At 43.6% G+C, this 16,780-nt stretch overlaps 1 long non-coding RNA gene across 2 annotated transcripts; it reads right to left on the bottom strand.

Moving 5' to 3' along the window:
- Positions 1-736: 736 nt before the first annotated feature.
- Positions 737-6,458, bottom strand: LOC142740556 (uncharacterized). 2 transcript variants are annotated; one of them, XR_012880775.1, is made up of 7 exons: positions 6,196-6,458; positions 5,311-5,375; positions 4,733-4,864; positions 3,834-3,900; positions 3,571-3,635; positions 2,112-3,192; positions 737-807 (listed from the first exon to the last, which is right to left on the bottom strand). It is a non-coding gene; the product is annotated as an uncharacterized LOC142740556 (long non-coding RNA). The 2 variants fall into 2 exon arrangements; XR_012880774.1 differs by lacking the exon at positions 737-807 and having other exon boundaries at positions 2,028-3,192.
- Between the last annotated feature and the right edge of the window lie 10,322 nt (positions 6,459-16,780).

Here is a 16,780-nt window from a genome sequence, read left to right on the forward strand (position 1 = left end):
GGGTTAGCAGAGTCGCTGTTGCTAAGGATGTTCGACCCAGCTTCTTGAACACGTCACAAAAAGTCTGTTCGAACAGGGCTAATTCCGAAAATTTGGGCCCCTGTCATTCCAGGATGGGGTTCGCCCATGCGAGGGACTTGCCAGCGAGGAGGGAAATAATGAACGCTACCTTGGCCTCATCAGAGGAGAAATGGTGAGCACGCAGTCATAGCGAGGAAAAAGAGGCAGTGCAACTGTGGATCCAGAAAACAGACAGTAGGAGTATTAGGCAGTGGAACGGCAGCAGTCTCTGGGGAAGGAACAGGGAGTTGATGCAGTCGGGCGATGATGGAGTTTACAGCCACGAGGAGTTGATCCTGACGTGCATATAGATACAATATATACTATTGGGGTCCACCCCTTAGTAATTGCTGACGTGCATATAGGTCACGCATATCCGTCTGTATGACCTGAACTGTGGTCTTAGGCTGGCCAGCGGGTTCCATGGCCTGAGCGTACTGTCACAATCTATGGAACATATGTAGCTGACTTTAGCTTGACTAATAACGCATTAAATACACGGTGGAAAGATCCCTTATCTTGACCTTTTCAATGACTTCTCAATGGTTATTTTTGTGTGATATCACGTTGCAACAAGTTATCAGAGTCAAGTTAAAGATGGCTACATCCCTATGTGGACCCACTAGGCCGTGGGCTCCAGCTCAGATAGGGCTAGGTGTGGCAGGTTGCGCCAGACGAAGCGGATGGCACCAGGAATGGTAGATGACACACAGACGTGGCATATCCAGCCGGCGGTACCACACGACTCTGATAAAAGGCAGGCACAGTTAGGAAACAGCAAGGGATACAGGAAATCGGATGCAGGGAACGGGAACTCTGGGATCAAGCAGGAAAATACTAAGGGACCCTTTGCAATACAAACATGGGAAAAGTACAAACAACGCTCAAGCAAGGGGTGGAAGGGCAGATACCTTTTTATAATCCAGGGTGCACTGGGGTAGGATAGAAAACTTTTAGGAAGTGCGCACGCTGGCCCTTTAAGGCACTCCTCGCACACTCCAGGAAGGGAAGGCCGCGGCAGCCGTGGTCTCTGGGGAGGTGGCCAGGAAGTTGCGGTCGCGGCCGTTCATCACAGGGTGAGCGACAGAGGTCCGCAGTCATAACACTGAGATTTTTTTTGGTGTTGTATATATGTACTGAGCAGTGGCGTAACTACCGCCATAGCAGCCGTAGCGGCTGCTACGGGGCCCGCGGCATGAGGGGGCCCGTGTTGCCCGCCGGCACGGGCCGACCACCATGGCCGGAGGCTCCGCTGGCAGCCGCTATGGCTGCTACAGCTGGACGCCACTGAACTCTACTGCAGAGCAGGGAGGTATCTCCCCGCTCTGCCATTAACTGGTTCCCGACCGCTGGCTGTATTTTTACGGCCAGCGGTCAGGGTCCTTAAAACCCGAGCCATAGACTTTTTACGACTCCGGTTTTAACTTACTGCCCGCGCGATCGGGCTGCTGAATGTCGGGTCTCCGGCTGTCAGTGACTGCCGGGGACCCTGAGGAGAGGATAGAAGCAGCTTTCGCTGCCAGCGATCACACATGTATCCCCTATCCTGTGGATAGGGGATACATGTATTTTGTAGGACACACTGTAGGTCGCATTTTTTTGGGAGGGGGACGCTGTATGGTGTTCCCTACAGGGGGGGGAACGCTGTATGGCGTTCCCTACAGGGGGGCTGTATGGCGTTCCCTACAGGGGGGGCTATATGGCGTTCCCTACAGGGGGGGGGCTCTATGGCGTTCTCTACAGGGGGGGATGTATGGCGTTCCCTACAGGGGGGGGCTGTATGGCGTTCTCTAAAGGGGAGGGCTGTATGGCGTTCTCTACAGGGGGGGCTGTATGGCGTTCTCTGCAGGGGGAATGTATGGCGTTCTCTACAGGAGGGCTGTATGGCGTTCTCTACAGAGAGGGCTGTATGGCGTTAGCACTGTCCAATAAATATACAGTAAACAGAAGAAAATACGGTCCAGCAATTCTCATGACAATGTGATGACTTTATTAGAAAAACATTTTATAAACCACACGGCATGTTGAAGTGATGATACAAGACTGCTTACGCGCTTCGAAAGCCAACTACATTCTTCGCAAATGTACGCCATCTCCTCCAAACAGTCAATTACATCAGAAGTCCAGTTCCTTGTGCTGCATGACTCGTGGACGCCCTATCCGTGGCGCTATCCGTGTCCTTTCCACTGCTTCTCACTTGAGTCCTGTAGGCACAAAAAACATTCTGCAAGTATCCATTGTCATCCGTGCCTGCAGATTCTGCTTTAATGATGCAACTCACTCAACTCCTTGTCTATTTCATCGTTTACTGATGCCTCTTTTAGATGCGACAGATGTATTTTTTTTATACTTACCAGCCTGCTTCACAGGCACCATCCCTTTTTATTGGCACCTGATCAATAAGGGGGTCCTGCTCCACCACCATAACACTGCAATACTAAACAAAATCTTCCATAGACATCACAAAAACTAAACAAGCCTTTCCTCCCTTATGTTTCCCAACAGTTCCTGGCACAAGTGTGTGTAGGTAGAAATCAACAAACATGTTTCCTGGCCCCAAACTTTACCCCCTCTTTCCAGTAAAGGATTGGCTTTTGGTATCACGCCTCCTCGCTTTTACCTTTTTACTTTATCCTGCGTAAACATTTTTTTCAGCATCATAAACGTCTTGCCCATTAGCCCATCTATCCCCAACATCAGACCACTTATTATCATCTGACAGATCAGAATCAGACTCAACCAGCTACTGTTGCCTTCTTCTGCTTCTCTTTACATCCAGATGCGCTGCTCCTGTAATTCCAAACATTGTGCCAGTACCCCGTGTTCTAAACATTTTGGCAACCCCAAGGTGTCCCTCTCCCATGTTGAGATTATGAGGCCCTACTGGGATATTGCTGCCTTCATCGACCCTGGATCCCTGCGCAAGGATCCTGGCCCTTGGCCCATCATCGTGCCATGTTCCCTCAAATTTTTTCTAGAATGATACCATTGAGGATACCTGCCTTTATTCCTTGATGCCATTTGCTCCAAACAATCCAGTACACCCCAAGTCCAGGTCCTTGTGCTGCATGACTTGTGGGGTCTCTATACGTGGCAATATCCTGGCACCTTCCATTGCTTTCCGCTTGAGTGCTGTAAATATAAAAACATTCTGCCAGTGTCCATTATCACCTATGCCTGCAGATTATGACTGTGTAATGAAACTCACTTAAGTCCTTGTCTATTGCATCCTGGCCTTGACACATCGCAAATGTTCTTGGCAGACCAAAGCTGTCTAAAATCCCCCTACACTCCCTCACCCAATTACCTTACACCTACGTTCAGTCCCAAACCGAGCCATGTGGCCAGCATTTTAGACAAAGATACCCCTAACTTACATTATGCCTATTCCTACCAACTATCCAAGGTTCCCCACTGCTACGCCTTTCTTGGCATTTTGCCCGCTCATTACTTTTTCAATGTACAGAGCTACTGGTGGATACTGTATATAGTAACTAATGATGGACATACCGCATATAGATGAAATATTACTTCAGAGAGTCCCCCTGGCAGCAGGCAGCCGATCTCAAGAAATTCTGGAACAAAAAGTATAAACTGTGAAGATATTATGACGTGCGCTTAGTATGGTTCATCATATCAACAAATATATGTTCAGCCTATTGAAAACATGTGGGAGATTGTTCCCACAGTCTTGTCATGTGTCTCTATAGGAACATTCTGGATGACATCACATTATAGAATTTCTATAGGTTGTTATTTGCTATAATACTTACATATATACAGTGGATCTTCTAGCATGTCGGCTGTCACTGGTGCCACATATTCAGATGTTATAAATGTCTGTAAAATACATAATGGGTTTAATGCACATACATAAAATAACCCCATATCTATAATGAATAATAATATATTTACTTTCACACATTTCATTTTCTATCACAGGGCGAGTCCAATGCCCCTCTGCCACACAAATAACACCAGCAGTATAATGGCACATAATAGTTGGAGGACCCTGGTATAGATTTTGTATCAGGGACCAGGAGCTTATTGTTATTCTTCTATATAATCTTATCCTTAATGGAAAACTTCTAATTTGTCTTTTGTGGAGTCTTTTGGACTGGAGTAGAGAGTGTAGAAAATGGTAAATTGGATTTCTGGATTCAACAGACAAAATAATTATTAAAGGGGTTTTCTGACAGTTTCATAAACCTTAGTCTAAGCCGCATATGGCTAAAAATAACAAATTTTCCCTACTCATTTGTTAAATTCCCTGTGGCTCCTGCGCTGGTGGTTCTGTTGTCTTTAGTTGCTAGGCCACAGCGGTCATGTCCGTGTGGATGGCATGTCACGTGGCAGCTATTGTGTCACATCCAGGGCCGGCCTTAGGTTTATTGGTGACATGTGCAGTATCTGTGACGTCCTCCCCCTTATGATGCACCATGTAGTGTCCAAATAATTTAAACATACAGTGCCCAAATAACATCACCCAGTCAATAAACTAGGGATTGTATCTTTCTGTTTTTTTATATTATAGGTTTGGGCCCTAAATGCCGGATCGGCAGTGTAAGTTGAGGGTGCCCAGGCCATCTATGGTGGTAGTGCCCTCTTCAGTATTGACCAGTAATACACACTATGTGATCATTTAGAGATGCAGTTAATAAAATACACTGACCTTGGACTCTCCTACTGAATACATCCGACTGAATGTAGAACGTTATGTGATATGAGGTGGAGGGCTCTGCTTAATCTTTGATCTGCCCTCCTGGGACGTGTGGTTATCATTAACTCTTATGAGGAATTAATTCTAGGAGAAAGAAAGACAATGTATTAGGACAAATCTCAATCAATGGCAACATTTCTATCTAGAACAGAGTCCAGTCCCCAACCAGTGTAAAATTACCAAAGGGGTAAATAGGATGACCGGCTGGGGTCCAGGGATTTGGGGTGGCCCACAGCTCTGGGGCTCCATACACCCCTGAAATTGGACAAACAATAACGGCGCAGGGAGGAAGCGAAATGTCTGACCCGGTTGGTCGTCTATTAGGTGAGTATAATTTTTTATTTTATAGGAGCAAAGGGGGCACTATTAATATGGGGGATAAAAGGACTGAGTCGGGGCTTAGAAAAGGGGGCTTCATTACTGTGGGGCCATACAAAAGGGGCATTCTGACCCAGGACATACAAAAAGTGTCATTCTAACTGTGGAGGGTATTGGTGGATACTGCATATAGTAACTAATAAGAGACGCACCTTGCATAGATGAAATATTGCTTCAGAGAGTCCCCCTGGCAGCAGGCAGCTGATCTTAAGGTGTTCTGGAAAAAACAATAATTGTGTAGTTTTATTTCTCCAGACAGACGTGTGCTCAGTATAGACCACCCAACAATGAAGGAAATGTACATTAGGGCTCATGTACACAGCAACTTCATGTGGACGGACCTGTATGGTGGCGCACAGACTGCAGTACTGGTAATGTAGACACTCTGTGTGCGCTGTGTGCTCCCCCATAAGCCAAATGTGTATTAGAAAATTACATAAATAACAAGTCCCTTATATATTACTAATACCATAATATCTTCTTTATGGAGCATTTCTATAATAATAATAATAATATAAAGCTGCAGCAAAATTCCCAGCGTTTACTTTTGCTACATGTGGATGAGTTTTTGAGACTGTAACTATTCACCTGTAACACTTGTGAATTTTGCCGTGCAGCAAATCTGCAGCGTCTGAATTCAGCTTTATGGCGTAGAATATAGTACTCAAATACTGCAATCATACAGTGCCCAAAATAACACTGCCAGACAAGTATTGTCTGCCACACTGTAATGTAATCCATTATCAAGGAATTGTATCTGCATCCTGAGCAGTGCCCTTTACTTTTTTTACATGAAGAGTGGGATTGAGTGTTCAAGCAATGGGTGCCCCAGACATCAAGACCAGTGGCGCCCCATTCATTAGTGACAGGTGATGCACCCAGTGTAACTGCACAGGTCGCACACCCCTAAGACAGGCCCTGGATGAACAACATTGGAGAATTTGTTCCCACAGTCTTGTCATGTGTCTCTATAGGAACATTCTGGATGACATCAGATTATAGAATTTCTATAGGTTGTCATTTGCTATAATACTTACATATATACAGTGTATGTCCTAGCATGTCGGCTGTCACTGGTGCCACATATTCAGATGTCATAAATGTCTGTAAAATACATAATGGAATAAACATAAAATAACCCCATATATAGAATGAATAATAATATATTTACTTTCACACCTTTCATTTTCTATCACAGGACGAGTCAGACATTGAAAACATTTTGTAATGTTAGTTTAAACCCAGGGAACATAACTATAGGGGTGAAGAGGTTGCAGTCACACCCAGGCCCAGCTGTCCATGACTGACATTAGGGGGGGTCACAATGTGGGCAATTTACAAATGCCAATCCCCAATGCCCCCATCTCCTAGAGGAATCCCGATTTTCGCTGCTAGAAACGCGATGTCAGTGAGAGAAGCACCCAGGCGGAAAGGAAGCTGCTGAGTTGCCCGGCCGCTTCTAAAACACAAGCAGTGGAAGGGAGCCAGCGCAGCGCCCCGTTCCACCTGCTGGAGGGATGCGCCCTATGTAATGGCACAGGTCGCACACCCCTAAGGCCGGCCCTGGCTACTGCTGAGCCTTATTAGGATAATATACGGTAGCTTTTTAAGACTATTTAATTCAATTAAATTAGACATCATATTGAAAACGACTGAGAACAACATGTGTGCAAGCCTTCAGTGCATGCACACATGGTGTTAAAAAAAATCCGGCCTCCTCCTACCCCTTCAGCCGGCCATTACATCTCCAGAATTGGTGCATTTTTAGGAGTATTATTACACCAATATTTCCTAACATCTAGTTTAAATATAGGATAGTACCTGCTGGCCCAGAATATCCAACGCACCCGATTGCAAGTGCTGTCCATATCTTTCTTAAATTTGTTAATCCACGATCCAACAGGTGTGTAGCGCGCCAAGTTCCTCTTCATCCCTTGGAGGCACGTTCTTCTGGTACCAATATTAGTACACCATTCCTCTTCTACCTACAACAAATGACCCACTCTTTGCCCACAGTATGGGAAAGAATGAGGGGCACAACGCCAATTCGAACTGGAAAACATTCTTTGTCTTAACGTGTAACAAACTTGTATGTATTCTGGACTATTAGACTGTAAAAAATTAATTTAACAACATGTGTGCAAGGCTTCAGTGCATGCACACATGGTGTTAAAAAAAATCCGGCCTCCTCCTACCCCTTCAGCCGGCCATTACATCTCCAGAATTGGTGCATTTTTAGGAGTATTATTACACCAATATTTCCTAACATCTAGTTTAAATATAGGATAGTACCTGCTGGCCCAGAATATCCAACGCACCCGATTGCAAGTGCTGTCCATATCTTTCTTAAATTTGTTAATCCACGATCCAACAGGTGTGTAGCGCGCCAAGTTCCTCTTCATCCCTTGGAGGCACGTTCTTCTGGTACCAATATTAGTACACCATTCCTCTTCTACCTACAACAAATGACCCACTCTTTGCCCACAATATGGGATAGAATGAGGGGCACATTGCCAATTCGAACTGGAAAACATTCTTTGTCTTAACGTGTGACAAACTTGTATGTATTCTGGACTATTAGACTGTAAAAAATTAATTTAACAACATGTGTGCAAGGCTTCAGTGCATGCACACATGGTGTTAAAAAAAATCCGGCCTCCTCCTACCCCTTCAGCCGGCCATTCCATCTTCAGAATTGGTGCATTTTTAGGAGTATTATTACACCAATATTTCCTAACATCTAGTTTAAAGATAGGATAGTACTTGCTGGTCCAGAACATCCAACGATCCCGTTCACAATTGCTGTCCATACCTTTCCTAAATGTGTTACTCCACGATCCAACAGGTGTGTAGCGCGCCGTGTTCCTCTTTATCCCTTAGAGGCGCGTTCTTCTGGTACCAATATTAGTACACCATTCCTCTTCTACATACAACAAATGACCCATTCTTTGCCCACAATATGGGAAAGAATGAGGGGCACAACGCCAATTCGAACTGGAAAACATTCTTTGTCTTAACGTGTGACAAACTTGTATGTATTCTGGACTATCAGGCTATAAAAAATGAATTTAACAACATGTGTGCAAGCCTTCAGTGCATGCACACATTGTGTTAAAAAAAAATCCGGCCTCCTCCTAACCCTTCAGCCGGCAATTCCATGTCCAGAATTGGTGCATTTTTTGGAGTATTATTACACCAATATTTCCTAACATCTGGTTTAAATATAGGATAGTACCTTCTGGCCCAGAATATCCACTGCTCCCGATCGCAAGTGCTGTCCATACCTTTCCTAAATGTGTTACTCCACGATCCAACAGGTGTGTAGCGCGCCAAGTTCCTCTTCATCCCGTGGAGGCGCGTTCTTCTGGTACCAATATTAGTATACCATTCCTCTTCTACCTACAACAAATGACCCATTCTTTATCCACAATATGGGAAAGAATGAGGGCACAACGCCAATTCGAACTGGAAAACATTCTTTGTCTTAACGTGTGACAAACTTGTATGTATTCTGGACTATCAGGCTATAAAAAATGAATTTAACAACATGTGTGCAAGCCTTCAGTGCATGCAGACATGGAGTTAAAAAAAATCTGGCCTCCTCCTCCTACCCCTTCAGCCGGCCATTCCATCTCCAGAATTGGTGCATTTTTAGGAGTATTATTACACCAATATTTCCTAACATCTAGTTTAAAGTTAGGATAGTACCTGCTGGTCCAGAATATCCAACGCTCCCGATCGCAAGTGCTGTCCATACCTTTCTTAAATGTGTTACTCCAGGATCCAACAGGTGTGTAGCGCGCCAAGTTCCTCTTCATCCCTTGGATGCACGTTCTTCTGGTACCAATATTAGTACACCATTCCTCTTCTACCTACAACAAATGACCCATTCTTTGCCCACAATATGGGAAAGAATGAGGGGCACAACGCCAATTCGAACTGGAAAACATTCTTTGTCTTAACATGAACAAACTTGTATGTATTCTGGACTATCAGGCTATAAAAAATACATTTAACAACATGTGTGCAAGCCTTCAGTGCATGCACACATGGTGTAAAAAAAAATCCGGCCTCCTCCTACCCCTTCAGCCGGCCATTCCATCTCCAGAATTGGTGCATTTTTAGGAGTATTATTACACCAATATTTCCTAACATCTAGTTTAAAGTTAGGATAGTACCTGCTGGTCCAGAATATCCAACGCTCCCGATCGCAAGTGCTGTCCATACCTTTCTTAAATGTGTTACTCCACGATCCAACAGGTGTGTAGCGCGCCAAGTTCCTCTTCATCCCTTGGAGGCGTGTTCTTCTGGTACCAATATTAGTACACCATTCCTCTTCTACCTACAACAAATGACCCATTCTTTTCCCACAATTTGGGAAAGAATGAGGGGCACAACGCCAATTCGAACTGGAAAACATTCTTTGTCTTAACGTGTGACAAACTTGTATGTATTCTGGACTATCAGGCTATAAAAAAGGAATTTAACAACATGTGTGCAAGCCTTCAGTGCATGCACACATGGAGTTAAAAAAAATCCGGCCTCCTCCTACCCCTTCAGCCGGCCATTCCATCTCCAGAATTGGTGCATTTTTAGGAGTATTATTACACCAATATTTCCTAACATCTAGTTTAAAGTTAGGATAGTACCTGCTGGTCCAGAATATCCAACGCTCCCGATCGCAAGTGCTGTCCATACCTTTCTTAAATGTGTTACTCCAGGATCCAACAGGTGTGTAGCGCGCCAAGTTCCTCTTCATCCCTTGGATGCACGTTCTTCTTGTACCAAGATTAGTACACCATTCCTCTTCTACCTACAACAAATGACCCATTCTTTGCCCACAATATGGGAAAGAATGAGGGGCACAATGCCAATTCGAACTGGAAAACATTCTTTGTCTTAACATGAACAAACTTGTATGTATTCTGGACTATCAGACTGTAAAAAATGAATTTAACAACATGTGTGCAAGCCTTCAGTGCATGCACACATGGTGTTAAAACAAATCCGGCCTCCTCCTACCCCTTCAGCCGGCCATTCCATCTCCATAAGTGGTGCATTTTACTATTATTACACCAATATTTGCTAACATCTAGTTTAAAGTTAGGATAGTACCTGCTGGTCCAGAATATCCAACGCTCCCGATCGCAAGTCCTGTCCATACCTTTCTTAAATGTGTTACTCCGCGATCCAACAGGTGTGTAGCGCGGCAAGTTCCTCTTCATCCCTTGGAGGCGCGTTCTTCTGGTACCAATATTAGTACACCATTCCTCTTCTACCTACAACAAATGACCCATTCTTTTCCCACAATTTGGGAAAGAATGAGGGGCACAACGCCAATTCGAACTGGAAAACATTCTTTGTCTTAACATGAAAAAACTTGTATGTATTCTGGACTATCAGGCTATAAAAAATAAATTTAACAACATGTGTGCAAGCCTTCAGTGCATGCTAACATGGTGTTAAAAAAAATCCGGCCTCCTCCTACCCCTTCAGCCGGCCATTCCATCTCCAGAATTGGTGCATTTTTAGGAGTATTATTACACCAATATTTCCTAACATCTAGTTTAAAGATAGGATAGTACTTGCTGGTCCAGAATATCCAATGATCCCGTTCACAATTGCTGTCCATACCTTTCCTAAATGTGTTACCTCACGATCCAACAGGTGTGTAGCGCGCCGTGTTCCTCTTTATCCCTTGGAGGTGCGTTCTTCTGGTACCAATATTAGTACACCATTCCTCTTCTACATACAACAAATGACCCATTCTTTGCCCACAATATGGGAAAGAATGAGGGGCACAACGCCAATTCGAACTGGAAAACATTCTTTGTCTTAACGTGTGACAAACTTGTATGTATTCTGGACTATCAGGGTATAAAAAATGAATTTAACAACATGTGTGCAAGCCTTCAGTGCATGCACACATGGTGTTAAAAAAAAATCCGGCCTCCTCCTAACCCTTCAGCCGGCCATTCCATGTCCAGAATTGGTGCATTTTTTGGAGTATTATTACACCAATATTTCCTAACATCTGGTTTAAATATAGGATAGTACCTTCTGGCCCAGAATATCCACTGCTCCCGATCGCAAGTGCTGTCCATACCTTTCCTAAATGTGTTACTCCACGATCCAACAGGTGTGTAGCGCGCCAAGTTCCTCTTCATCCCGTGGAGGCGCGTTCTTCTGGTACCAATATTAGTACACCATTCCTCTTCTACCTACAACAAATGACCCATTCTTTATCCACAATATGGGAAAGAATGAGGGCACAACGCCAATTCGAACTGGAAAACATTCTTTGTCTTAACGTGTGACAAACTTGTATGTATTCTGGACTATCAGGCTATAAAAAATGAATTTAACAACATGTGTGCAAGCCTTCAGTGCATGCACACATGGAGTTAAAAAAAATCCGGCCTCCTCCTACCCCTTCAGCCGGCCATTCCATCTCCAGAATTGGTGCATTTTTAGGAGTATTATTACACCAATATTTCCTAACATCTAGTTTAAAGATAGGATAGTACCTGCTGATCCAGAATATCCAACGCTCCCGATCGCAAGTGCTGTCCATACCTTTCTTAAATGTGTTACTCCAGGATCCAACAGGTGTGTAGCGCGCCAAGTTCCTCTTCATCCATTGGATGCACGTTCTTCTTGTACCAAGATTAGTACACCATTCCTCTTCTACCTACAACAAATGACCCATTCTTTGCCCACAATATGGGAAAGAATGAGGGGCACAATGCCAATTCGAACTGGAAAACATTCTTTGTCTTAACATGAACAAACTTGTATGTATTCTGGACTATCAGACTGTAAAAAATGAATTTAACAACATGTGTGCAAGACTTCAGTGCATGCACACATGGTGTTAAAACAAATCCGGCCTCCTCCTACCCCTTCAGCCGGCCATTCCATCTCCATAAGTGGTGCAATTTTAGTATTATTACACCAATATTTGCTAACATCTAGTTTAAAGTTAGGATAGTACCTGCTGGTCAGGAATATCCAACGCTCCCGATCGCAAGTGCTGTCCATACCTTTCTTAAATGTGTTACTCCAGGATCCAACAGGTGTGTAGCGCGCCAAGTTCCTCTTCATCCCTTGGATGCACGTTCTTCTGGTACCAATATTAGTACACCATTCCTCTTCTACCTACAACAAATGACCCATTCTTTGCCCACAATATGGGAAAGAATGAGGGGCACAACGCCAATTCGAACTGGAAAACATTCTTTGTCTTAACATGAACAAACTTGAATGTATTCTGGACTATCAGGCTATAAAAAATAAATTTAACAACATGTGTGCAAGCCTTCAGTGCATGCACACATGGTGTTAAACAAAATCCGGCCTCCTCCTACCCCTTCAGCCGGCCATTCCATCTCCAGAATTGGTGCATTTTTAGGAGTATTATTACACCAATATTTCCTAACATCTAGTTTAAAGTTAGGATAGTACCTGCTGGTCCAGAATATCCAACGCTCCCGATCGCAAGTCCTGTCCATACCTTTCTTAAATGTGTTACTCCACGATCCAACAGGTGTGTAGCGCGCCAAGTTCCTCTTCATCCCTTGAAGGCGCGTTCTTCTGGTACCAATATTAGTACACCATTCCTCTTCTACCTACAACAAATGACCCATTCTTTTCCCACAATTTGGGAAAGAATGAGGGGCACAACGCCAATTCGAACTGGAAAACATTCTTTGTCTTAACATGAACAAACTTGTATGTATTCTGGACTATCAGGCTATAAAAAATAAATTTAACAACATGTGTGCAAGCCTTCAGTGCATGCACACATGGTGTTAAAAAAAAATCCGGCCTCCTCCTAACCCTTCAGCCGGCCATTCCATGTCCAGAATTGGTGCATTTTTTGGAGTATTATTACACCAATATTTCCTAACATCTGGTTTAAATATAGGATAGTACCTTCTGGCCCAGAATATCCACTGCTCCCGATCGCAAGTGCTGTCCATACCTTTCCTAAATGTGTTACTCCACGATCCAACAGGTGTGTAGCGCGCCAAGTTCCTCTTCATCCCGTGGAGGCGCGTTCTTCTGGTACCAATATTAGTACACCATTCCTCTTCTACCTACAACAAATGACCCATTCTTTATCCACAATATGGGAAAGAATGAGGGCACAACGCCAATTCGAACTGGAAAACATTCTTTGTCTTAACGTGTGACAAACTTGTATGTATTCTGGACTATCAGGCTATAAAAAATGAATTTAACAACATGTGTGCAAGCCTTCAGTGCATGCACACATGGAGTTAAAAAAAATCCGGCCTCCTCCTACCCCTTCAGCCGGCCATTCCATCTCCAGAATTGGTGCATTTTTAGGAGTATTATTACACCAATATTTCCTAACATCTAGTTTAAAGATAGGATAGTACCTGCTGATCCAGAATATCCAACGCTCCCGATCGCAAGTGCTGTCCATACCTTTCTTAAATGTGTTACTCCAGGATCCAACAGGTGTGTAGCGCGCCAAGTTCCTCTTCATCCATTGGATGCACGTTCTTCTTGTACCAAGATTAGTACACCATTCCTCTTCTACCTACAACAAATGACCCATTCTTTGCCCACAATATGGGAAAGAATGAGGGGCACAACGCCAATTCGAACTGGAAAACATTCTTTGTCTTAACATGAACAAACTTGAATGTATTCTGGACTATCAGGCTATAAAAAATAAATTTAACAACATGTGTGCAAGCCTTCAGTGCATGCACACATGGTGTTAAACAAAATCCGGCCTCCTCCTACCCCTTCAGCCGGCCATTCCATTTCCAGAATTGGTGCATTTTTAGGAGTATTATTACACCAATATTTCCTAACATCTAGTTTAAAGTTAGGATAGTACCTGCTGGTCCAGAATATCCAACGCTCCCGATCGCAAGTCCTGTCCATACCTTTCTTAAATGTGTTACTCCACGATCCAACAGGTGTGTAGCGCGCCAAGTTCCTCTTCATCCCTTGAAGGCGCGTTCTTCTGGTACCAATATTAGTACACCATTCCTCTTCTACCTACAACAAATGACCCATTCTTTTCCCACAATTTGGGAAAGAATGAGGGGCACAACGCCAATTCGAACTGGAAAACATTCTTTGTCTTAACATGAACAAACTTGTATGTATTCTGGACTATCAGGCTATAAAAAATAAATTTAACAACATGTGTGCAAGCCTTCAGTGCATGCTAACATGGTGTTAAAAAAAATCCGGCCTCCTCCTACCCCTTCAGCCGGCCATTCCATCTCCAGAATTGGTGCATTTTTAGGAGTATTATTACACCAATATTTCCTAACATCTAGTTTAAATATAGGATAGTACATGCTGGCCCAGAATATCCAACGCTCCCGATTGCAAGTGCTGTCCATATCTTTCTTAAATTTGTTACTCCACGATCCAACAGGTGTGTAGCGCCAAGTTCCTCTTCATCCCGTGGAGGCGCGTTCTTGTGGTACCAATATTAGTATACCATTCCTCTTCTACCTACAACAAATGACCCATTCTTTATCCACAATAAGGGAAAGAATGAGGGCACAACGCCAATTCGAACTGGAAAACATTCTTTGTCTTAACGTGTGACAAACTTGTATGTATTCTGGACTATCAGGCTATAAAAAAGGAATTTAACAACATGTGTGCAAGCCTTCAGTGCATGCACACATGGAGTTAAAAAAAATCCGGCCTCCTCCTACCCCTTCAGCCGGCCATTCCATCTCCAGAATTGGTGCATTTTTAGGAGTATTATTACACCAATATTTCCTAACATCTAGTTTAAAGATAGGATAGTACCTGCTGATCCAGAATATCCAACGCTCCCGATCGCAAGTGCTGTCCATACCTTTCTTAAATGTGTTACTCCAGGATCCAACAGGTGTGTAGCGCGCCAAGTTCCTCTTCATCCCTTGGATGCACGTTCTTCTTGTACCAAGATTAGTACACCATTCCTCTTCTACCTACAACATATGACCCATTCTTTGCCCACAATATGGGAAAGAATGAGGGGCACAATGCCAATTCGAACTGGAAAACATTCTTTGTCTTAACATGAACAAACTTGTATGTATTCTGGACTATCAGACTGTAAAAAATGAATTTAACAACATGTGTGCAAGCCTTCAGTGCATGCACACATGGTGTTAAAACAAATCCGGCCTCCTCCTACCCCTTCAGCCGGCCATTCCATCTCCATAAGTGGTGCATTTTTAGTATTATTACACCAATATTTGCTAACATCTAGTTTAAAGTTAGGATAGTACCTGCTGGTCCAGAATATCCAACGCTCCCGATCGCAAGTCCTGTCCATACCTTTCTTAAATGTGTTACTCCGCGATCCAACAGGTGTGTAGCGCGGCAAGTTCCTCTTCATCCCTTGGAGGCGCGTTCTTCTGGTACCAATATTAGTACACCATTCCTCTTCTACCTACAACAAATGACCCATTCTTTTCCCACAATTTGGGAAAGAATGAGGGGCACAACGCCAATTCGAACTGGAAAACATTCTTTGTCTTAACATGAACAAACTTGTATGTATTCTGGACTATCAGGCTATAAAAAATAAATTTAACAACATGTGTGCAAGCCTTCAATGCATGCTAACATGGTGTTAAAAAAAATCCCGCCTCCTCCTACCCCTTCAGCCGGCCATTCCATCTCCAGAATTGGTGCATTTTTAGGAGTATTATTACACCAATATTTCCTAACATCTAGTTTAAATATAGGAAAGCACCTGCTGGCCCAGAATATCCAACGCTCCCGATTGCAAGTGCTGTCCATATCTTTCTTAAATTTGTTACTCCACGATCCAACAGGTGTGTAGCGCCAAGTTCCTCTTCATCCCTTGGAGGCATGTTCTTCTGGTACCAATATTAGTACACCATTCCTCTTCTACCTACAACAAATGACCCACTCTTTGCCCACAATATGGGAAAGAATGAGGGGCACAACGCCAATTCGAACTGAAAAACATTCTTTGTCTTAACGTGTAACAAACTTGTATGTATTCTGGACTATTAGACTGTAAAAAATTAAATTAACAACATGTGTGCAAGGCTTCAGTGCATGCACACATGGTGTTAAAAAAAATCCGGCCTCCTCCTACCCCTTCAGCCGGCCATTCCATCTCCAGAATTGGTGCATTTTTAGGAGTATTATTACACCAATATTTCCTAACATCTAGTTTAAATATAGGATAGTACCTGCTGGCCCAGAATATCCAACGCACCCGATTGCAAGTGCTGTCCATATCTTTCTTAAATTTGTTACTCCACGATCCAACAGGTGTGTAGCGCGCCAAGTTCCTCTTCATCCCTTGGAGGCACGTTCTTCTGGTACCAATATTAGTACACCATTCCTCTTCTACCTACAACAATTGACCCACTCTTTGCCCACAATATGGGAAAGAATGAGGGGCACAATGCTAATTCGAACTGGAAAACATTCTTTGTCTTAACGTGTGACAAACTTGTATGTATTCTGGACTATCAGGCTATAAAAAATAAATGTAACAACATGTGTGCAAGCCTTCAGTGCATGCACACATGGTGTTAAAAAAAATCCGGCCTCCTCCTACCCCTTCAGCCGGCCATTCCATCTCCAGAA

Source organism: Rhinoderma darwinii, chromosome 2 (assembly GCF_050947455.1).
Source record: "Rhinoderma darwinii isolate aRhiDar2 chromosome 2, aRhiDar2.hap1, whole genome shotgun sequence".
NCBI lineage: Eukaryota > Metazoa > Chordata > Amphibia > Anura > Rhinodermatidae > Rhinoderma > Rhinoderma darwinii.